The following is a 24179-nucleotide window of genomic DNA, read 5'->3' on the forward strand; positions in this document are numbered from 1 at the left end:
TCCTGTTTCATTTTTTGACTGACTAAATGTTATTGTATTGCAGATATGCTGAAGTTAGGTAACAACTTCCAACGAGAAAGCTGTGGAAAGTATGTAGGCAATGGCAGGTCTAATAAACAGAGGCTCCATTTTTTCATCTGCTAAATAGTGGCCCTTGAATAATGATCATCAAACAAAAAATAAATTAGGGCAAAAGAAAAACAACAAAATAAAACAGTCAAATACAAAAAAACAAGCTTTTAAAAACAGCTGTAAAGAATAAAATTGGATGGAAAACGATACTAATTCAGTTCTTCTCCATTCCCTGCAGTACTTTAAATACTTTCCATCTTTGAACTTACTGCACGAGGATTTGATCAGCATAGTCCAAAGTAATTGCTCTGTACAATCCCAATAACTTTCAAATGATTTTATTTATACATTAGGATAAGACTTTTTTTGAATAAGTAGTCATCACCACAGAGGCCCAGAAATCAATGTCCTGTAAAAGAGGCAATATATTCATCCAGAACTGAGGAAAACATAGCATAATTGTGCATATCTTCCGAAACAGCCTGGCTTCACTGTCATTAATATCGCATTAACAAAATCATTCATCATGACAGACTTGTACAAAAAAAGGATGTTGTTTAATTTGATATAAAAATAACTGTTAAAAGTTGCAAAATTTGATTATGCCAAGCACATTGACATGGTTGGACATGAGCTTTTCAAACAGATTTTTTCCCTTATCCACAATATATTCTTTTTTCCTAAAATATAAATGGCAGAATACATTTGCCTGTGCCAGAACTGAAAAACATAAATAACACACTGCAAAGAGATCTATGATATTGGTTCCACAATGATGGATATTTGGCAAAACCAATTAAGCCGGAGAAACAGTAACTTGTATTGTCTGAGAGCACTGAATGCATGCAATGCGATGATATCATACTGTATATATGATTATATCAGAATAATATCGTACAGCACAGAAGGAGACCACTTGGCCTATTGTGCCTGTGCCAGCCCTTTGAATTTATGTTAAGGTTTTTCTGCTCTAAAGAGAACAAGTCCAGCTTCTCTCGTCTCCTTTTAGATAACTGAAATGCAGTATCCCTGGTGTCATATTGGTCAATCTCCTTTGCACCCTCTCCTATAATCCTTTTTACTTGTGGATGGGTTCACAAATTTCCAACTTTGCAAATAAACCTGCTATTTATTAAACTGCCTTTCCCAGACAGTAATTCAGTTTAAATGCAGCTTCTCTTTCTGTCCAAACACCCTGCCAGTTCCAAAGATGAGTCATACTGGATTGAAAACATTCACTTTAAACGTTAACAAATGTTATGTTGTTATATTATGTAGTTAAAGAGCTAGGAATTAATTGTTATGTGAATTTACATATCCCCAGTTGTCACATTTATTAAGGTCTGGATAAATGCAAATTACTGCGGATGCTGGAATATAAAATGCTGGAAAATCTCAGCAGGTCTGGCAGCATCTGTAAGGAGAGAAAAGAGCTGACGTTTTGAGTCCAGATGACCCTTTGTCAAAGCTAAAAAGCATAGAAAGTGGGAGATATTTATACTGCAGGGGGAGGGAATGAAAGATGAGTCATAGCCATTGAAACCAGGGGAAAAGACTGCTAATAGCTATCCCCAGAGAGAATAAAGGACGTGAATGGCCGAACGGCAGAGAAGCTGTAAGCTGTGCCAGATCGAGATGTTGAGGGAGGGGGGGGGGGAATGGGACAGAGGTAGAATGTAGAAAAGGGTAAGCAGGGGGGGGGGGGCAGAAAGGGTAGGGGAAGGGGGATGGAGTAGGGGGAAGGAAAGAGTGAGGGGGGAGGAAAAATGAAAAAAGACCATTAAGAAATAAAAGGTAGAGAACAGTAAAAAATTAAATAAAATATAATGAAAACAAAGGGAGCTGAGGTGGTGTAGAGCAAATCATCTGAACTATTAGTGAGTTTGCACATAAATGCCACGCTCTGTGATCCTGGTCCCACCCTCTATGGTGGATGAACCATCTACATAAATTCTGATGGCTGAATCTGTCTGTTGGGTGGCTATCTGTTTTGTCCCTGACTGTGCCTCCTGTTGTTTCGGGACAAACGGACCTGTAAGGTCCTTTGTGGCTATAACCTGACACCCATGTGGATCTCCCCCATAATTTAAATTATCTGCCAGGAACCTGGGCACTTTGGTTCGCTTTACGGTGACCACATATCATTTTGTCATCATTAATGCTTGGCTGCTTTCCACAACCTACCATTATTGCAATAGGGAATGTTAAGTTCTTAGTTTGATTGATTTCTCAAAGTGGTTCTTAAATGATAAGTGAGATTATAAATTCAAGTCTGTTCATTTTGTAAGAGTTTAAGTACTTGGTGGAATTTTAATGCTTTAAATGAGTTTTCATGAATGGGAGTGTTTTCATCAATATTGTAAAGTCTGTAATAGAGATTAGACCTTTACTTTATTTCATCTTTACATGGTTCTCGAGGTATACCCATGGTGGATACTGGTGGATACAACCTGCCATTGGCTGGTGGCGAACCCACAGGGCGGGCGGGTTCATCATCAGCAGGCCGAGAAGATCCCGTCGGTGGGAATGTCTAGAAAATTCTGGTCGACATCACTTGTGCAGTATGCCAACTCACCACTGAGAGTGATGAATGCCAAATCTACAGGATGGAGACAAAACATCCTACCATCTGCAGGATACCTTGAATAATATTTTGAGAAAAGAAAACAAGTTATCTCTTAAGTAAAAGCAAATTACTGTAGATACTGGAATCTGAAACAAAAACAAAAAATACTGAAAAATCTCAGCAGGGCTAACAACATCTGTGGTGAGAGAACAGAGTCTGGATGACTCTTCATTCATCTCTTAAGATGATCAATTTATTTACAGTCATCTTCTTTGGCTTAGCTAATATAGAAAAATGTTATTGATTGGAATAGTTATGGTGATATAGAGGCAATATTTTTCTAAAGAAAGAATGATGTTATATTGTTGCATTATTTGTGAAGAGCTAAGTACTAAATTCCACCCATAAGAAGTAGGAACAGGAGTAGGCCATTCAGCCCCTCAAGCCTATGATTTTGAGGATCGGAGATGCATATTCGTAAATCTTTGAAGATTACGGGGCAAGTTGATAAGGACATTACGATAGCGTGTAGGATACTTGCTTTATAAATTGGAGTACTGAATACAAAATACTTGAAGAGGAATGACCTGCAGGGTAATGGATGAAAAGCTGGGATGTGGGACTTAATTGGACAGTTCTTTGAAAGAGCCAGCACAAGTATGACAGGCTGAATAGCCTCCTTCTCTGATTTTATATTCAACAATGCAACATTCCCAGAGTCCTGTGAGATCTCTAGTTTTTGAGTTCAGGTCCGAGAAAGAAATTGAACCGACAATTCTCCGACTTAGAGGCAAGAGAGCCATTGAGCATAAAAGTGCAACAGTAATTTTGAATCATTTCTGGCATGGCAATGGAAGAAACCTTGTTGTAGATCACTCTTCCTCCTATGATTGAAGGAAATGCCGCAGACAAGTGACCTCATCGTCAAAAAAATGGGAAATTAGAGCATGTAGAAGAACTAGATCTTGCAAAGATTATTATTTTGATTAACTAAGTCTCTGAATGGTGGCAAAGTGGCATGAACCCACCCTAAAGCAAAGGGAACATCTTTTTCACTGTTTTCTCTTTAAAAAAAGGGTGAAACAAAGATATATTTACAAACCTTTTTTTCATCTAATTGTCATTCTGGGAGTTGTAGACACAAGATGGAAGACAGAGCAGTAAAAATTCATTCAGCCTCTTTTGAAGCAGCAACTGAGAAGGCTGCTTTGTAGCTAAACAGAGGTCCCTCATCTGTCACAGCTGGACAAGGCCCATAATTCATTCATTATTGACTATGAAAGGCAATCTTACAAGTTTGAAGTCTAGCTTGAATGAAAAAAACACTTTTCTTAAAATGTCGTGCATGGAGCTGACTGCTTTTAGTTCACATGATTAATGACTTGCGGACTCATTGTGTAGAGCACCACTAATTAGCTGCAGACTGATTAAAGACGTGGCATACAAACTTCTGCTGATAACCTGAACTTTTTCCCTACAAGAAATGAACCATGTGGAAACATTTATAGTCTCATTTTTAATTTGAAATGGTTTGGATATGAAGCCTGTAATTTCAAACACATAGAGGAAAATATTTTGATGCGAGGCTGCAAGGGTTGTATAAATTACCTATACCTATTCAACCAATTAGAAAAGGGTTGGATATTTATACTGTTCCTCTGTTGTGCTGCGAATACTGCAGTAAATATATGTAAATGTCAGCTGTGGTTCAGTTGTACAGTGCTCTTGCCCAAGAGTCAGAGGTTGTAGGTTCAAGTCCCACGACAGGATTTGAGCACAAAAGTGAAGGCTAACATTGTTGTCTTCCCTCTCAGTTATAGATAAGAGATGCCATGACATTATTTTGAAAAAGGGCAGTGGAGTTATCCCTGGGTCCTGGCCAATATCTATCCCTCAACCCGCATCATAAAAACAGATTAGCTGGACATTATCACATTGCTGTTTGTGGGAGCTTGTTGTACACAAATTAGCTGCTGCATTTTCTACATTGCAACCCTGACTGCACTTCAAAAGTAGTTCATTAGCTGTAAAGTACTTTGGGATTTCCTGTGGTTGTGAAAGGACTTTTACAAAGGCAAGTCTTCTTTTCCATCAAATATCACCCACTGGTCAATCAAATTCCTCATTTGAGCCATCACAGACAACCCTTTTAGTACCAGATTGGCATCAATGGGTAATTCCACTCTATCCTCATCTGATTCTCTATTCTGTAATTCCATTCATAAAATTAGTGAAATTTCTGAAAATTTACTCAAACATTTTTGCCATTTACCAATTCTAATTTTCAATTCACAGTGATACACATCGTTGTTTCTTTTATTTATGATATTAACAACTTACTTCTATTTACGTCTGAAAATAGTACACATTTGGTGTGTATCAAACCACAAGGTGAATGCCAGACAAAATGAAAACTGTGATGCTAACTTGCTCAAATAGCTCATTAATTAAATAAAATAAAAAATAAAAAACCATTCACTAAATTGGTAGGAAAACTGCCAATCAGTAACAAGCAATCGCCACAATATCATCCAACCAAATTGCCCCTGTTGTCAAACCCAGCTGTTTGTAATGCTAACTACCACAAAACAAAACAAATCACCCTCAGATCATTTATTTGTGTTGCTTCAGCCCCATTTTTATTAATTTACTAAACATGTAAACCTGTCAGAAATCCCTTTCCTCTACCTGCTAAAATCTACTCCATGGTTTTGGCCCTGGGCCTTAATTTTTGCTTCAGTCTCAGATTAATATTTTACTTACTTAAATCCTTCAACTCTTTAATTGCCATTGAGGATGACTGTGTGATCAATCAAAATCAAGTTAACACACATTTTTGAAAGGGGCAGAAATAATAAACTCCAAATTATAAATAAAATCAAAGGGAAGTTATCAGATAAAATCCTAATACTATTTACAAAGTTGACACTGCACCTCAATCCGTCTAGTTCACCGATCAGAGAGAGCTCCAACAAGCTGTAAGACACGCATGCTTCTTCTCCAAGCCACCCAGCTGCAGACATAACTGCAGAAGAAGGGCCAGCAGCCAGAATGAACAATGCATTGGTCGCATCCAACCAGGACTTGTTGGTGGCTCCTTGACCAGGCCCAGGCCCAGGAGCAGATCCAGGAGGAAGAACTTCAACTTATTTGCTCCTCCCATCACACTGGTGCCAAAGATCAAGAGCATGGGTTGAAGTGCACCCAGAAATTGAGGAGGAGCCCTTTCTAATTATAGGGGAGGGGCTGCAACTTCTCACGCTCCTTGCAGACATGAAACATGAACACATCCAGTTACTCAAGCCTTCAGTGCTGGGAATTTGCTACATTCTGTGTGCTAGGGAGAATCATGGGAGTTGTAATTTACTTGTTCCTAAAGATCTACAATATCCAAAATGCACCGTGATAATAAGGTAGAAAACAATCCTTCAACTGGGCCAGGGATTTGTAGCCTAAATTATTTTTTAAAACTGCAAATGTTGGAAACCTGTATCAAAAATTTCCAAAAACCATCTACACTGAACTGTCAATCTGTCTGTTTCATCAACTGAATGAAAGAATGAACTTGCATTTATATAGCACTTTACACAACACTCAAAATGTTTTACACTCAATTCAATACTTTCAGCTTGTTGCTACCAATGTGATGCCATTATTCCAATGTAGGAAGTAGAAGAAAGAAAATTTAAATTTTATAACCTTGTAACTAATAGGGAAAGCGAGAACAGTTTGAGGTGGGATGATCTGCTCACATTTACTCTTTTTGTTTTGAGGGATTTGTTACCTAGCTGTGACAAATTCTGCATGTGTGAGATACATCAATGGAACTGTAGCTTTCACCCTGGTCCAGAGCATTCCATAGCGACCTGGATCACAAAGAGAACCAATCAACTAAACACTGTTAGATGTAAGTTGTGAAAAAGAATTAAATATGAAACAATTTTATTTTTTTAATGTTCTATTCCGTTTAAGTTATTAAACAACATTTTTGAGCACGTATTATTTGAGATGAGGTTTTTGTATTCTTAATGGAGATCAATATTTGTTTAGCAACAGAAGGTGTTTATGTGGTTCTTTGATCCTGTGCTCACACATCACTTGAACAAACAGCTGTTCAAGATGCCCATCATTATAGACTCAAATACCATCATTTTCGGGGATTGACAAGATGAGCTGTTTTCCTAAAAAGTACTTTCCTTTCTATTTCTCAATCATAGAAATCATAGAAACCCTACAGTACAGAAAGAGGCCATTCAGCCCATCGAGTCTGCACCGACCACAATCCCACCCAGGCTCTACCCCCATATCCCACCCACTAATCCCTCTAATCTATGCATCCCAGGACACTAAGGGGCAATTTTAACGTGGCCAATCAACCTAACCCGCACATCTTTGGACTGTGGGAGGAAACCGGAGCACCCGGAGGAAACCCACGCAGACACGAGGAGAATGTGCAAACTCCACACAGACAGTGACCCAAGCCGGGAATCGAACCCAGGTCCCTGGAGCTGTGAAGCAGCAGTGCTAACCACTGTGCTACCGTGCCGCCCCTGAGCTACCGTGCCGCCCCTGAATGATGTAATGTCAACTTCAGAAATGAATGAAAGAATGAACTTGCATTGATATAGCACTTTACACAACCTCAGGATCACTCAAAGTGTTTTACACTCAATTCAATACTTTCAGCTTGTTGTTACCAATGTGATGCCATTATTCCAATGTTGGGAGTAGAAGAAAGAAAATTTACATTTTATAATCATGTAACTAATGAGGAAAGTGAGAACAGTTTGAGGTGGGGTGAGGCATAAATACATGCATTTATATCTTAAATTCATTCACAGGATGTGGTTGCCACTGACAAGGCCAGTATTTGTTGCCCATAGCTAACTACCCTTGAGAAGGTGATGTGTGCCACTTTGTTAAACTGGGGCAGGCTCTGTGGTGACGATATTCCCATAATGCTGTGAGGAATTCTGAGCCAGGACTGATGATATATTTCCAAGTCAGAATGATGTGTAACTTTAAGAAACATTTGTAGATGATGGTGTACCCATGCACTCATGCTTTGGGGTGTTAGAGGACAAGGATTTGGATGTTGTTGTCAAAGAAATCTTGGCAAGTTGCTCCTTGTAAATGATAAATTGTAAATGGCAGCCACAGTGCACTGGTGATGGAGGGAAGCAATGTTAAACTGGCTAATCAAATGGGCTTCTGTGTCCTGAATGCAGTTGAGCTTCTTGAGTATTATTGGAGTTGCCCACATCAAGACAAATGAAGAATATTCTATAACATTCCTTACTTGTGCCTAATGGGTGGTGGAAAGGCTTTGTACAATTAGAGGTGAGTTACTCACCATAGAATTTCCAGCCTCGAATCTGTTCTCATAGTTGCATTATTTATGTGGTTGGTCCAGTTCAGTTTATGGTCAATGGTGGCCCCCAGGATGTGGATAGTGAGGAATTTGACAAGGATAATCAGGAAAATGCTGCCTTGATGACAAGTGTAGTCACTCTCATCATCTGGAATTCAGCTCCTTTGTCCTTGTTTGGACCAAAAGGTCTAAAGCTCAACTGAATTGTCTCCTTTAAATTTAAAATTAAAGAAACACTTCCCTATAAGTTGATAAAAGACAACTTAAAAATCACTATCAATAATTTCACTTCTGGTGTAATTCTTGACTATTATTAACCAAAACGTAAAATTAATAACAAAAGTTCAAGCTGTTCCCAAAAAATCAATGTAGTACCAGATTTAACTTCTGATATCAAGCATCTTTGAAGTGACAACATGCTTTGGAACTTTTCAGGGCTCTGCTAGCTGATATAGTAATCTTCTTGCTCTATCAAAAGATTTAAGTGAAAGTTTCTTGGTACACGTCCTCGTTCATAATGTTTTAATCTTTGCAAGTTTTCACCATCCTTTCTAAGAAGTTTCAGTGTTATACTTCACCAATGTCTGTAACACATTAAAATCATCAGAGCAGTACTTGGCAGGTATGTATGCTATTACACAATAGCTGTAGTGTAAGCTTATTCAGCAGTGCCTCACAACTGGAAATGTGAAATCAAGGCATGATTTTAAAGATAACAACCTACAAAACCATGTGTGGAACAACTAGCGCACCTTGGCTGATGCTGTGACACACACTGGAGTATTTTTAAGGTTTAATGGTGCCAACTTTCAGGATAATATGAGGAGAAACAATATGAATATATGATCAAGTCAAGAACACTCACTTAAAGTAGAGCTTTAATCAGTAAAATGAGTATTCAAGTGCTCCTTTATCAGCCCATAAACCACATAATTCTTCAAAACTAGATGAAGGAAGTAATGTGGAAAATACAAAATATCGTATGCAAAGTGATACTGACGATTGAAATAAGACCAGCAGTCTCTGTTTCCAGCTAAAATGGCAGAGTCTGTCCTGAGACAATCGCTGAGCTGATCGCAAACTCCCATCAATGCCGCACTGATCACTGAATACAAATGTACAGACTTAACCATGTAGCATCCTACAAGTTAAGGTAGTTTCCATTTGATTTTATCAACACATCAGTTCCTGGGTTTAAAAATCAGATACTTTTTAAAAGGAGGCGGAACATTCTAGGTAGCAATATAAATTAGCCGATAGGTAATCAGAATGCTACAGTTATGCACGTATAGGGTGACCGAAGTAAACAGTTCACTAGCTCTAATGTATCCTTTTATGGCAGTTTACAGTGAAAGCAAAAATAAAAATTCCAAAGGCTAGTTACAAAACCCCAATCATTTTGATATTTTTCATAGGGAGGATAAAGGTCTAACAATATGCAACTTATAATTCTTTGATTGTCACAATTCAGTCTGTGATCCATACAATTATTTGCTCTGTGATTCTGGGAATGGAATGCTATACATGTCTCAAACAACTTGTTCCAATTGATATGTATGGCATTCAGATACAAAATCAGGCACATACCCAGCAGAGGCAAGAATAAAACTTATTTCAGTGTGGATAGGAGAGCATGTGTGTGCCTCCTGTCTCCACAAAGAGATTGGCCCATTGATGCCTCAAAGATCTGCCCTTCCCATCTGTGAAACCCTCTGATTCACGCCACTGCAACTTACCTGACTGCCAATCCGGGGCCTCATTCTTTGTAGACCTACGGCCACTGGAGTTAGCTCTGGACACTTGTTTTGGGCTAGATGTTCATGGGCTCAACAGTTGAAATAGACCGAGTCGCCCGCTGCAGTTCCAGGCCGAGAGATTCACTTGCGAGTTGAAATCAGTCCTCTTCAGAGGGTGGTTTTATTCTAGTGTTAACACTGTTTTCTTTGACAAACCTGAAATCTGAATGTGGTTCTACCCATTTGTCGGATATATTGTTCCTACAATACTTTCTCCCACCAAAACGAGTGTATTGTGAAAATTAGCCTTTACTATGGCAACAATTTGTCCATCATAAAATTGTGAGGTTAAATGACCTGCAGCTATAATTTAGTCCTAAGTGATTGTGCTGAAACCAAAAACATACTGTACATCCATAACTGTCAAGATAAGAAACACCGCGATTGACTATAATCTACATAAATTAGATGCATTTTTGTTCAGTATTACTTCACCTTCCAAACACTCTCAATCAGTCGACTATCAGGTTAAAATAAATCTTATCAGATTGCTTTCCTTCATTTGATGTGCTGAGGAATGGATCATATGCACTTAGGAAAGCTGCTGTTTCAAACTAGATTTAGTTATATACTCATATAGTCTTTCGATTGCCATAATTTTATTATTAAAGATACAGAAAACCACACCTTTCTTGCATATCAATGACATAGTTAATAAGTAGAACTCTTAAAGAAATTTGGTGATGTATTGCTCTAGTGTACAAACACAAAAGACTAAATTTTAATTTGCATTTTATAAATCTGGTGTTATTTATTAGCCACCCATTATTGAAAACAACCCATTTTTATTTGCATAGAAATCAAAGGAAATTAAAATGAGGGGTTTTCTCCAATGGGCAGCTGATCCACAAGACTAATTTTACACCTGGGTAGCAAGTTAAAAATTTACCCAGAACTTTCTTCATCCTTATCAACATTTTCTGATAAGACAGACAAAGGCTTGCTCCACCAGATTTTTGCATTGCAAGTGTTTTCCATTGGAAGCAATGGAGGGCCACCAGCCCACGTATAACCAGATACATTCAAATTAGGTGATACACATGGAATGGTATTACATGTCATATTTTCCATCTTCAGTGCTTTATTGATGTTGTATGCTAACAACTGCGATATTCAACAGGATTTCTGCATTGCTCGGGGAGATGAAATGTGTGGAAAGGTCAAGGCAAGACAATGGATTAACAGTTCCACACAGACAGAATTTGCCAATTCATCAGAGGAAGTTAACATTTCTGAATTTGAAGATTGCTTGCCCCTTAAAGCTGCTGTAGGCATCCATCATTTCTCACCATCAACAGTCCCACCACAGTGGTGCATTCCCAAACACAGCTGGGAATATTGCTTGCTCCAGAAGTTTACATTAGGTTGATCCTGGGAAATTCGCCAAGGATAGTCCATCAAAGTGACAACTTGATACCGGAATCCTGCCAAGAGGAAAATCTAGTGTCAGGAAGAGTAGGATGTCGGTTTATAAACAGTTTTTGTTCAGTTGTTCCATTTCCATCCAGGGGCTAAGCTGAAGCAGAGGTCTCACAAAAGAGCAGGAAATGTGAAGGCAGGTCAATCCACGCTGTAGAACATGCCTATTTCTGAATTTTACATCAAATTAGACATGGATAAGAACTTATGTGCAACTGCCGTCTCCCCAAAAAGAGAACAGTGTATGACATTTGAATGATAAACATTATTTGAAAATTCAAAACACTATGACCAGGGACAATGAAGAACATTGGTGCGACCAAATATTTACACTGCTCTGAGCAATGTGTGATTGTTCTGGGATAAAATTAATTTAGAAATATGGTTGATTATTAATTAATGTAAAAAACGCCGAGGAATTATTTAATGCAGCTTATGCACATAATTCTATCAAGCATTTTTCAAGTGTTTTGAAGAAATCATATCTCAGTATATGGCTATTCTATCTGATTATACAATTAAATAGTTGAGTGGCTGCTCAAATAGTACATTCTGTAACCATTTATTGAGCATTTTTGATGCTTCAGTACACTGCTTTAAAGGATGGGTATCAGACCTGGGGTTCCCATTTCAACTGTACCTTCAGGGAGAGGTAGAGAACAAAGGCAGGTTGTTACTCATTGTGAAAGGGGGGAGAAAAAATCGGCTGATAAGTCAGCCTGGTTTGTTCTTAAATGCCCTGCAGGAGCCAGAGCAACAAGATTAGAAATCTTGCAGCTATGTAAAGCAACCTAGCCTCCTCTCTGTTCCAAAAGGAACAGCTAAGATCAATAATTACAATGTGAAGAACTCTGAAAAGGAGGACATGGACAAAATCCCATACTCTACAATCATGTGACTGAATTTTGAGGATCAAAACATGATGCCATTATAATAATAATTCAATTTAAATAACTGAGGCAGGATCAAGTGTTTTTGATTGTGCAACCCAAAATTTCTTAAAGAATGCCCCACCTCCCTGATAGTCAGTTGGATAAAGGGAGTGCTGGATATAGTATGATATGGACTAGAAGGCACTAACCATAGAAGAAAGAAACCATAGAAACCCTACAGTGCAGAAGGAGGCCATTCGGCCCATCGAGTCTGCACCGACCACAATCCCACCCAGGCCCTACCCCCACATATTTACCCACTAATCCCTCTAACCTACGCATCTCAGGACTCTAAGGGGCAATTTTTTTAACCTGGCCAATCAACCTAACCCGCACATCTTTGGACTGTGGGAGGAAACTGGAGCACCCGGAGGAAACCCACGCAGACACGAGGAGAATGTGCAAACTCCACACAGACAGTGACCCAAGCCGGGAATCGAACCCGGGACCCTGGAGCTGTGAAGCAGCAGTGCTAACCACTGTGCTACCGTGCCGCCCCCTAGTACCAATGTTACAATGTTATTAACTAATCTTAACCCAGAGGGCAGTTGGGTGAAATGATTGTCTTTGTAACACTGTGCTAGGAAAGCAACTAGAATTCCATTCCTTATTGCTATCCTGTGGCTGCTGTTGGAAAATGCTGCTTATGGTTATTGAGCAAGAATGGGATTGCGTTTGTTCTGCCAACAATAAATGTTCAGGATCATAATTTTAAAATGACTACATGGATGAGGCCCAACAATTCTGTGGAATCATCCAGTGATAACAGAGACAGCAACTTCAAGAAAGGAGAGGAAGTTGGGTAAAAATATTTCTAAGTATAAAATACTGGTTTGCCACCCACTGTTGTATGAGAGACGCCACTGAGGCGCTGTATTTATTTTCTATTCTTTAATAGAATGTGAATGTCGCAAACAAGGCCAGCATTTGTTGCTCATCCCTAATTGCCCTTGAGAAGATAGTGATGGTCCACCTTCTTGTAGGCCATATGGTAAAGGTTTAACTAGTGCTGTTATGAAGGGAGTTTGAGGATTTTGGCCCAGTGATAGTGAAGGAACAGCGATATAGTCTGAAGTAAAGGATATTATGTGGCTTGGAGGGGACCCTGCAGGTCGTGGTGTTTCCATGCATCTTGTGCCTATGTCCATGTAGGTAGTAGGGGTTACGTGTCCATCAGCGAACCGGCCCCTGCGCTACCTTTGGCCACTTGTGCAGCACAGTGGTACAGTGGTTAGCATTGCTGCCTCACAGCACCAGGGACCCAAGTTCAATTCCAATCTTGGATGGCTGTCTGAATGGAGTTTGCATGTTCTCCCCGTATCTGCATGGGTTTCCTCCGGGTGCTCCTCTCACAGTCCAACGAAGTGCAGGTGAGGTGGATTGGCCATGCTAAATTATCCTTTAATTTCTAAAGATGTTAGATGGATTAGCCGTGGTTAATGTGTGGGATCAAGGGGGTAGAGTAGGCAGGGGTAAGATGTTCTTTTGGAGAGTCAATGCAGACTCGATGGGCCAGATAGCTTCCTTCTGCAGTGTAGGGATTCTACAAGTGCCTGGTGTCTCATCACTTCAGATACTCCCTCTAAGCTATTCTCTAAAGTATACAGAATGTCAGTATCTAAGCTGGTGAACGTAACTGTGAGAACAAGTAACAATCTTTATTCTTCAGCACAGTTCTTTTTCTTCCACCTTTTGCTTTTCCAGGGTTGTCTGGCCAGATTGCAATTCATTGGTATCTGAAAAGAAATAGGCACAAGGGTAAGTGTAGTAACCTTGCTAAGGCCTCAGCTCACAACAAATCAAGACCTGTGCTCTGGACTACATAATCCGCCATCCACGCTGTGAGTACGGGTTTTAAGCTCGTCTCTCATTCAGCGAGCTCCTGTTCACTCAATAAGGAAACCTGCACTCCTTCAGGATCTCTGCTAATGCCTTCATACAGCCCTCCCTTGCCTAGCCGAAGATTTCCGACCAATTTAATCTGCTTTCCTGGAGCCAATCTTTCCCCATTAGGCTTGGTCCTTGCTCATGCACGAAGATGAGTGGGAGTTGGGTTGATTGCTGTCCATACATCACTGTGGTCATTGTAGTGCCCTTTCTCCTGAGTGGTTCACCTGTGTAGGTGGCTAGTCTGGCCTTTTTCCAATTTCAGAAGTTGAATACCGGTTTGGAGGTAGTTATATGCCTGCTTCCTGACAATGGAAACTGCAGCTCCTGTGTCCACTCCATTTTCAACGGGTGTCCATTTACCAGCAGTTCTACCATTATTAGGATGACCTTGGTCATAATAGTACAATTTAATTACATTGTTTCTTGCTCTGTCAGTGGATGTACTTCCATGGTACCTGGCTGGTACTGGCTTTGGCTTTGTTCTGGAGCAGCAGATGTTTCGTCTACTCCTGTAACTCTGCCTTGGCTGAGTCATCTGGCTGTGCCTACAACAGTCTGACTTTTGGCACTGGCATCCTTCCAGAGTATAATCTCCTTTGCATTTGAGGATATCATTGCATTTTCTCGACTGCCTGGTGACACAAGCTTGGCTTCAATACTATAATGGAAAGTCTGACATCTTACTTGCACAGGGGGCCTCAGTTGAGAAATGATCATTACTATTCATGGCTTCTCTCCTTATCTGGAGAATATTGTTTTCAGATGTCCTTTGCAGCTCTTGAGCCCCTTTTCCTACACTTTGCGTGACAAGGCTATTTCAATAGCTCTCTTTAAGTTCAGATCAGGTTCTGCCAATAGTTGTTTTTGGATTAGTGAGTTGTTCATTCCACACACCAATCCGTCTCTCAACATTTCATTCAGAGATAACCCAGGATCTATTAATGACCACCCATGTCCTTCAGGGCCACTATAACAGTAAGATCATGATGAAGGGAGAGGAGTGAAAGCAAAAGGTACACATTGCACCATCTGCAGTTTTTCTAAATCAGGATAGATTGTGGGATGGGAGGAACTGGGATGTTAGAAGGAGGATTGGGTATGAGGATACCATCACCTTTGATGTTTTCAGCCTTATTGTGACCACTCTATTGATTTCTGTTTCCTCTACTGGGGTAAGGGCATGGAGCCATACTGGGGTAAGGGCATGGAGCCATGCCTGTCCCTAGATGCTGCTGCCTGCTGTTGTGTGTAATTTTGTCCTGCAAAGACAGTGAAGTGAGAGAGTGAGTGCTGTGCAGTGCCCTTGGGTGATGTGTCTGTTGTGTTTCAATACCTGGAGATCTGTGTGTGAGGTTGCTGTGAAGCTATGAATGTTAGGCATGAGGCTTGACTGAAGGTAGTGATTGTTAGTCGGTGAGCAATGGGGCTGTGTCACATTGAGTGCTGTGTGAGGCTAGTGGTGCATAAAGTGAGTTATGGTATTTGAATTTACATTCACTGATGCTGACCACTTGTGTGAGGTCATTGAATTTCTTGCAGTATCAGATCCAGGTCATCAGGGCTATAATCCTGCCATTGAGCACCGTAGCTGTCTGGTCCCACTGCCTTCCAGTGCAGTATCAGGAAATCTGGGACCCCATTCTTTGCCAGGTTGCAAAATTCTTGTGTCTTTCCCAAGTAAAAATCAGCTGCAGAAAGACTTCCAGCATTTGCTCCACCTTGTAGGCACCTCCCTGATAAGAGGTGCAGAATGGTATGTAGTACAGAATTCAGATCCAATACCCATTTGGTGGGCGGGCGGTTCGGGGGTGGGGAGCATTGAATGTCATGGCCCAGATGTTCAAAGCACTCAAAAGTGGCCTACTTTCTCCAGATGATCATCATTCATCAGTTGTCTGGATTAATGCCCCATTTTCAAATCCATGGGTTCAGCTGACTCCCAAAGATTAAAAAACAGATCAAAGAAATGTAAAGATTGATGCTGATGCAATAATGGGTACATTTCAGATAGTGTGTGTGGATCAATCTGCAGAGTAAGGGTCACATGGCCCAGGGAACCAATCAGGGATAAGCGCAGGGGAATCACCCTGGTAAGTGTGGCCTTCTGTACTCAGAGCCATCTCGGGAGCTGATTGCAGCCACGAGGCTGCAAGCCTCTGGATAGTTTTACCCTGCAAATAAACAAGTTGTGTTTTCCCTAAACTGGTGAAGGAGCATCTTTATAGTGTGGTTTAGTCATATATAGGCATATTATACCCTTTTCACAAAAAAATCAACAGGGGTACAGTAACGAACAGGAGGAAACATACTCCATTATTAAAACAGAACAGAGATAAGCATTCTCTGCTTTTGCTATATCTCACCTGATAGTGTTTGTTACAACATGCAAGCAGTAACCAGATCTGTCCCTAGACATGCCATCCTTTCCTCAGCCGGATAATCAAAACAACATTTAGCAACAGCTTAAAATGTAGGTAATACAGAAAAAAGCATACAATGAAAAAATAAACTTTCATTTTGTACCTTTCCCGTGGAGAGATGACAAGGCTGATAATTTAATTATTTTCTGCTTTTGCTACCTTTTGTTAGCTTCAAGCAATCCCAGATTCAGAATAGTGCAGGAAAGATACAAAGTAAAACTCCCCCTGCCCCATTCCAACAATGTACACCTAACCTCAGAAAAATCTTCACTAACTTGCCAATTTACCTTATTTCGACTGCTCACTTACAGCCTGGTTGAGTGGAACAATCATTTTATGCTGGTAAATTGTGGGCATTTCTTTTTGTTACAAACCCAGTATCCAGCAGGTATCAAAGCATTGCCCAGACTCACTTAAAGTAAAATCCTTAAAGCAAGCAGGGGAGGAAAAAGTAATCCCTTTACAATAGGCTGTGTTTGAACCTAGGTCCAGGAGGTAAATTATCACTGTTATAAAACAAACTGTGCCCCTGTGTCCTCCTGGGGTTTTGTTTCTTAAGTGACAACAAACAAAAATGGTGGTTTTTCTTTTATCTTAAGCAGAATCCAATCTTTTATAATCAATCTTAACTATTTCACATTTATTTTTAAGGAACGCTTAGGTGCCCGTGATTTTATCAGTTTATCTTGTTGGCTTCCACTGAACTCTTGTTTGTCGACGTCTGTGTTTTAGAGTGCCTCAATAAGCAGCCCATCCCCAAAATGCAGTAAATGTCTTCACTAAAACCATAAGCAATCAAAATTTATTGCTGTCCGCATTACCATTAGCATGGAACCTGGTCCCTTTACAATGCCAACAGCACTGGTAAAAATACTGGGATCCTAATAAAGTGTCTTAATCTTTTTGAGTTCCCACAATACCTCAAAAGGAAGCTGTAGTATGCATGTTTATGACTGAGCCTTAAACGACTACAGCTGTATCAATGAGGATACCTAGGGGAGTGACATTAGTAAAGGATCTGCCAGTTTTACAACACTTTTAACAAGGGTGGGACACTCTTAAGATGGGCAGCTTTCAAAGCAACCATTGAAATGTATAATAACAGAGGGAATGCTCGTAAAAAAGCTAGTTTTACACTTTGTGCAGTTTTCTGCACAGAAACTTCAGATTGCACGAAAATCAATTGAATTAACATTTGTTACAGTGCTGGCTTGTACCCAGTCATGTTGACTGGGAAGTTAATCAAGTTACTACTGTGTTCTTGTACAGATGGCCTGAGGTGACTGTTTTAGTTGCAGAGTTATTGCTGTGACCTACGTGGGAAAATTGGAGCTGTATGCAAGTTTTACTTTTCCTCTGTGTGAAGAAAAGATTTAGGAAACAGTGACAATGATGGAAAACAGTGGGAAATAAAATGCTCCACATTAGTATAATACATGAAAAATGCATCAGAGATGTGAGTGGTACAACATGTGTTATGCTAGCTGGCAGTCCATTAGGCATGATAGACATTTCACTTACCTAAGTCAAATGTAACAGTATAATATTCATTAATATAAGAAGGGGCTGTGGAATCAAGCTTACCATCTGGTAACAGCGACATTATAATCTACAACCCATGATTAGGTCTGAGGAGTGGAATTTCACTTTAATCTTTCCAGTGCTCGAAATTTCCATCTGCGCGTACAACACATCATTCCTCTTCAAGATAAATGTGGTGTTTTTTATGTTCCAAAATTAGATCTGAAGAAAACGATTAATCATGTCAGTGGTTGGGAAAGGAAACAAAGCCCTTATATTTTGTCACAACTGCTCACTCAGTCTCGCTTCTACCCTCTCTCTTTCTCATACACTCGTCTCTTTCTTTTTCTCTGTCTCACTCATTTAAACGTTACTTCAAAAATGAGATTTAACCAGGGGTGTTAAATATGAAATGAATATGTGACTCCAATTAGCATATCCATTTTTCTTCCACGCCGTGCCCATAGCAGCAAATAACAGATGGTGGCCTGTTTGGATGTGACACTGTAACTGAAACTAAACTCAAGGAAACAGTCACTGGGCTGCAAATTAGTGAGACCACACAACTGTCAGGTGGCGGTCTCCTTTGACAGTTGTAGGCCATTATGGGAACATTGATGTTTTCACAGTGTGACAAAAAGGAATTCTTTTTACAGCAGACCTGTCTGTCAGATGGGTCTCAAGTCATAACAAATCACTAGCACTCAGCTGAGGTTGAACATTCAGAGCGTCAGGAGGATGATAAATGACCTGCAGGGCTTTGAAGTGCCTTTCCAGTTCAGATGGGTCTGCCGTGCTGACAGAGAAATATACACAACAGCGTAACCAATAATGAGAACATTAAACATTCCTGCCTTGTGACAGGCTGACAGAAAAACCAGTCGGACATCAATCATTTTCTGAGATGTAACCTTGACAATTAGCCCCTTTTGATGCTGAAAGTAGCCTCTTTCCATTTTTATCCAGCATAATCTTGTTTTTAGTGTGTTCCACAGAAACACACTGAAGTGAACATCAACAAATTATTTCAATTTATTTGTTTTCACCTCAGCCTCACTGCAAACCTAAAAAAACAACAGGTGGAACATTTTAGGGTCGTCCCTCGCCTTTGAATTGCTAACGCAGCTTTTTTCCCTTGCGGATGAGGCCTTAAAATTGCTAAAGTTAATCAGCTGAGACACAATGACCCCCAAAATGTACATGCTCTCAGGTTTCAAGCATTTGCTCTCCTCTTGCTAGATGTTTAGTTATAGGATGAAAAATGAGTTCTATGGAATGAAGACATTTCCCCTTTGACTAGCACATTTGCAAAAGGTATGTCAAGGATGTATTGCAGGGGTATGGGCAACCTTTCAAGAAAGTATTTTTGCTTGCTTATTGGAACAGCAATAAATATCTTGCAGACAGGCCTTCTCAGAGTTACAAAGCCTACCTGTAACTGAGCTGGATAATTAGCAGCCTTGAAGATGATATATGACTTTCATTACCCTTTGGGACTGGAGACTAAATGAGGACAGAGCTAATTGCCGTGCAAAGCAGTTTGGCATGAATGAGAAAAATGCAGGCACTGTCTCTAGCCAAAAAAGGCCCTGTTGCCGCTGTGATCTCATTGCTGGTTTGCCGCAGGAGTTCACTTGGTGTCCATAAATCATAGACTGCTTACAGCTGAAACTGCACTGAGTCATCAACATGCAATAAGCTGAGTGACAGATCCCATCCTGTCTGCGTTAGAACTTCAAGCTTAGGGTTTTTTTTTAAACACAGCATGTATTTAACAGAAAATTAAACACAGATGATCCAGAATTCAGTGCAACGAAACACAAGTCTTGTTCACACAACAATCAGTTCTGAGATTAACTTTGTGGATAGCTCCCACAAGAATTGATTTGAGGCCTGTTAACCTCCACACAACATTGCTTAACAAAAATCAGTTGGAAATCGTTTAAAATCAAATTGGTTTTGGCTTTCACATTCAGTCACATCTGAGCTTTCCATTTACCAATACTTATGGGTAATATCTTCAGCCTACAACTGTTTGAAATTGATTCAAAATCAGTTCGTTTATTCACATGGTTAGTGGAATTTTCTCATTTCCATTTCATTCAGGGGCAATAAACCTCAGATTAGCTTTTTCAGAAATGCATCCCAGGCAAATTTCCTGTGCAAGTTAACAAAGGAATTGTTTCTTAATCACGTTGCAAGCGGTTTCAAAATACACGATTTTTCTTTCTGAAGTCTGTTGCGCTTAATGGCCATTCCCATCTATAAAAAAGGACACATAACTCAGTCACATCCGTCCACCAAGATTTCCTCAGCATTTCACAGATCTATTCGTTACAATGCTTTGATAAGGAGCAGATAAGGATTAAAAAATATGAATACACCACCGTGTAATTGGCACAACGTTCATTTGAGGCTGGAAAATAAAATCAAAGTCTTAAGACGAAGAAGTAGGTACAATAGAATTTAATTATAAAAGCACCGTAGTCATCCAACTGTAAAACATAAATTCTCCAAAAGAAAGATTTACAGGCAGAAACAAAGAGGCTGCCATTTCCCAAGGCCTGCGGCCAGTGGCATTCCGATAGGGAGAAAGTGACCTTCTGCCTACATCGCATCTCTACACCAAAACGCTTCCATTTACACATATTCACATTGGCTGCTTTAAAAGCCAACTGTGAACACTGATGTAATTTGTTTGAAAGGGGGCATAGTTTTTGTGATAAAATGTTCAGCATTCTGGATCAAACAAAAGCTTGCCAGCATAAATTGATTCAAAATACATCATTAGGTCTGTTGGAAGTGGCATTATCATGATGAAGCTTATGAATGGTTGTCCTTCTTCTCAAAGGTTTTCCAAACACGTTTGTTTAAAAAAAAGACTGTGCACTTTTGATGGTGGCGAAGGTGTGTAGCCATTGGCTGGCGAGCTTCCCGGCGCATGGCCAGCCAGCAACGCAAATTCATTGACTTTGGCGAGATTGGAAGATCACGTTGGTGGACAATGGTGAGCTGTCTCCACCACCAGAAAACCTATGGTAGAGTGGAAAATCCCAGCCAGCGCGTTAAAATGTATGTAGGAGAGTGCTAACTGCCATTAAGCACATGGCCACCAAAGGCAGCTTCACAAGGTCAATAGTTTCAGGGCCCGATTTTATCAAAATGGTGGTAAAGTTGGGCGTCCGGCCTAAAACGTGGTCCAGACCCGACCCAAGGCCAATCGCGCCTTTACCAACGGCCGATCCGGGTGCCAATCCAGCGCACGCCCGAATTGGCCAGCGGGGCAATTTAAATGCATTTGCATGCATTTAAATCGGCATAATGAAGCCCGCGCCCAACTTACCCAAGGATTCCCACCTTACGAGGCTCCGATCCGATTGGCGCCCGCACATTTACCGTGTTGTTGAATTCAAGTCTGATAGGGCTTCAACTCAGCAACTGAAACGTCGAATCGCCCCCGACCACCCTTCGCGGACTGCCCCCGCGAACCACCCTGGCAGCCCACCCCCCCCTCCCCGATCAGACCACCCTGGGACGCAGGCCCTGCCAGCAGCCCCCCTCCCCCCTCCCACCGGGATCGGACCCCCCGGGCCCCCAACCTCCCTTGATCGCTGGTGTCCGTCGAAAGCATCTTGCGATCCTGGATCCTGGCCTTGCTGATGGATAGGATGACGTCTCTTCACTGGGGGTGGGGGGGAGGGGGGGATGTGACATCTCTTCCCTGAGGGGGGGGGGGGGGGTAGGGGGAGCATGTGACATCTCTTCTCTGAGGGGGGGAAGTAGGCGGGGATGTGACGTCTCTGCCCCGGGGGGGGGGGGGGGGGGGAGGGGGGGGGCGGGTCTGATTTACGACCGCACCCGGCGCTTAGAGCCGATTTGGTAAAATCGGCCCCTCAGTGTTATGGCTGCTGGTTTCAGACCAAAATGAGGTTCATTTCTGGCATGGCCTTCGCTCAACATCATTTTGGTGAACACATTAGTGCAAGTGTTACAAACGTACACTCGGGGTGGAATTTGCCCGTCCCACCCGCCGCAGGAATTGTAGTGGGTGGGACAGAAAATTCAGCAGACCATGCAAAGGTCCATTGACCTTGGGTAGGAATTTCCAGGCTTGCGGCAAGCGCAGCTGGAAAATCCCACCCTAGAAGTATGCAAAGCAGTAAGAACGTGGTGTCAGTTTGTGTCTGAAGCTGATTTGATGGTTGCCCTAATCTTGGACCTCATGGCTCCAGTCAACCCCTAAGCATGCAGAGCTGACCATGTGTACAGAAAGTTGAAAGGCCCCTACCAGCACTATTTAAAAGACTGATCAATACAGGCAGTCTTTTGTACTTACAACACAATTGGTTCCTGGAGCCTGCCCTAAGCTGAAATGTTGTAAGTTGGGGGATTGGTTCCATCAGCTGGGTGCGGCAGCATTTTAACCAGCAGATTGTGACCTTATTTTCTGTGGGTTATAAATGTTCTTCCTGACGCATTCTGCTGTAGTGACCTACCAGCCCGCTGAGGGGACCCAGAGTTTCGGCAGCAGCTTCACAACATCACCAGGCTCATTCAAAACACATCAAATTTATAAATCATATCGATAAAAATATAAAAGACGGGCTGGCGTGGCATCATAAAGTCAAAACATAGGTGGTAAATTTGAAACAGGGTGTCAATTTTTAAATGTCATAAAGGCCACTTGTTGTACATCGAACATCATAAAGTCAAGGACTGCCTGTACCTTAGTTAGTTGCTCATCACTTTCTATAACAAGCTAACACTCTGCTCCCCTGTCCTTATTGCAGGCTACTTGTATCCAGTGTCTCAGCACACACAAGTCCCACCTTTATGCTACCATTTAAAGTACACACAGTGCCAGAATCTATGTTGGTGCTTGTGAGTATAAAATGGAATAATAATATTTCTCCCTCATTAATCTCTTCTACATCTAGGCCTTCAGCTTCCCAGCACCACTGCCTGGTCAGATAGCAGTTCTTGGGTAACTGAAAGGAGAAAGGCACAAGGGCAGGGTTGAGGTGAGGGAAGGGGGAAACAGCAAAAGGTTCATAGTTACATGATCCGCTGATTGTAAACCAGGACAGATTAGATTAAGCAGAAACATATTGTTGTCCTTGATAATTTCAGCCCTACTGCTGGCCACTGTCTCAGTGATAGCCGTTTCAATGGGGGCCAGCACTGCTTCTTCAGAGGGGTGAGCACATGGAGACATGCTTCTCATTAGAGGTGTTGTCACTAATATTGTTCTGCAAGAGGGAGGCGTGTGCGTGAATATGGTGCAATATTTTTGGTGATCAGGCTGTCAAGATTAATAGCTGGAAGTGGTGCAAGCAATGAGATGTGAGTGTGCAGCTTTCAGGAGTGTCATTGTGAACCTAGGCCAGAGCCCCAAATTGTTGGTAAGATCCAGTTAAAGACCAATAATATTTTGTTTAAAGTAGACAAAGTTTGAGATTCAAGACACTTGCTCAGTCCAGGTGCATGGGGTTAGACTCCTGGCATTGACTGCAATAAACACCTACACCCACTGCCTTCCCAGTATCTGCATCCTCTCTCCATCTTGGAACCTTCCTCATACTATCAGAAAACCTTGGGGCACGTTCTCTGGATGATGCATATCTTTTGTAGGTTCCTCCTCATTTTCAACTCTTTTTTAACCATTGCCAACGTCTGTTGCGCCTCGATCTTAAGAGATGTAGCCTGGCTTTAAGAGGTGCTAGCCTCACAAGAGCCTGGACCCCTGCTGTGGTGTGCAGCCACTCAACAGTGAATTCAGTGAAGGTCGGCGTGCCACAATCATTATAATTAGTAGGCAACACAAAGTTTGGGTTCTCCCTGCATAACTTGGAACCGACTGTGAATCTCATGCCCAAATTTATGCTGTATCAAATTTAACCTCCCTTATCTCTATAATGCATAAACAAGAATTTCCATAAACCTGGGGCTCCATTTCCTGTTCATTAAATAGCAGAAATTAGGATTCCATTCTTCTCCTGAAGGGGAGTGAGCTTGCCTATTTTCCAATTTCTCTTTGCAAATATTTTTCTCCAAGGTTCACATGTTCAGTTTCTTGATGGATACCTACCTGATTAACTAGGAAACCTACTCAAAATCATGCAATTCAGAATGGCATTAACATCGGATGATGGTATTGACTTACAGCAATAATACTCAATGGCATATGAAGGG

This window comes from Mustelus asterias, chromosome 28, assembly GCF_964213995.1.
Source record: "Mustelus asterias chromosome 28, sMusAst1.hap1.1, whole genome shotgun sequence".
Lineage (NCBI taxonomy): Eukaryota > Metazoa > Chordata > Chondrichthyes > Carcharhiniformes > Triakidae > Mustelus > Mustelus asterias.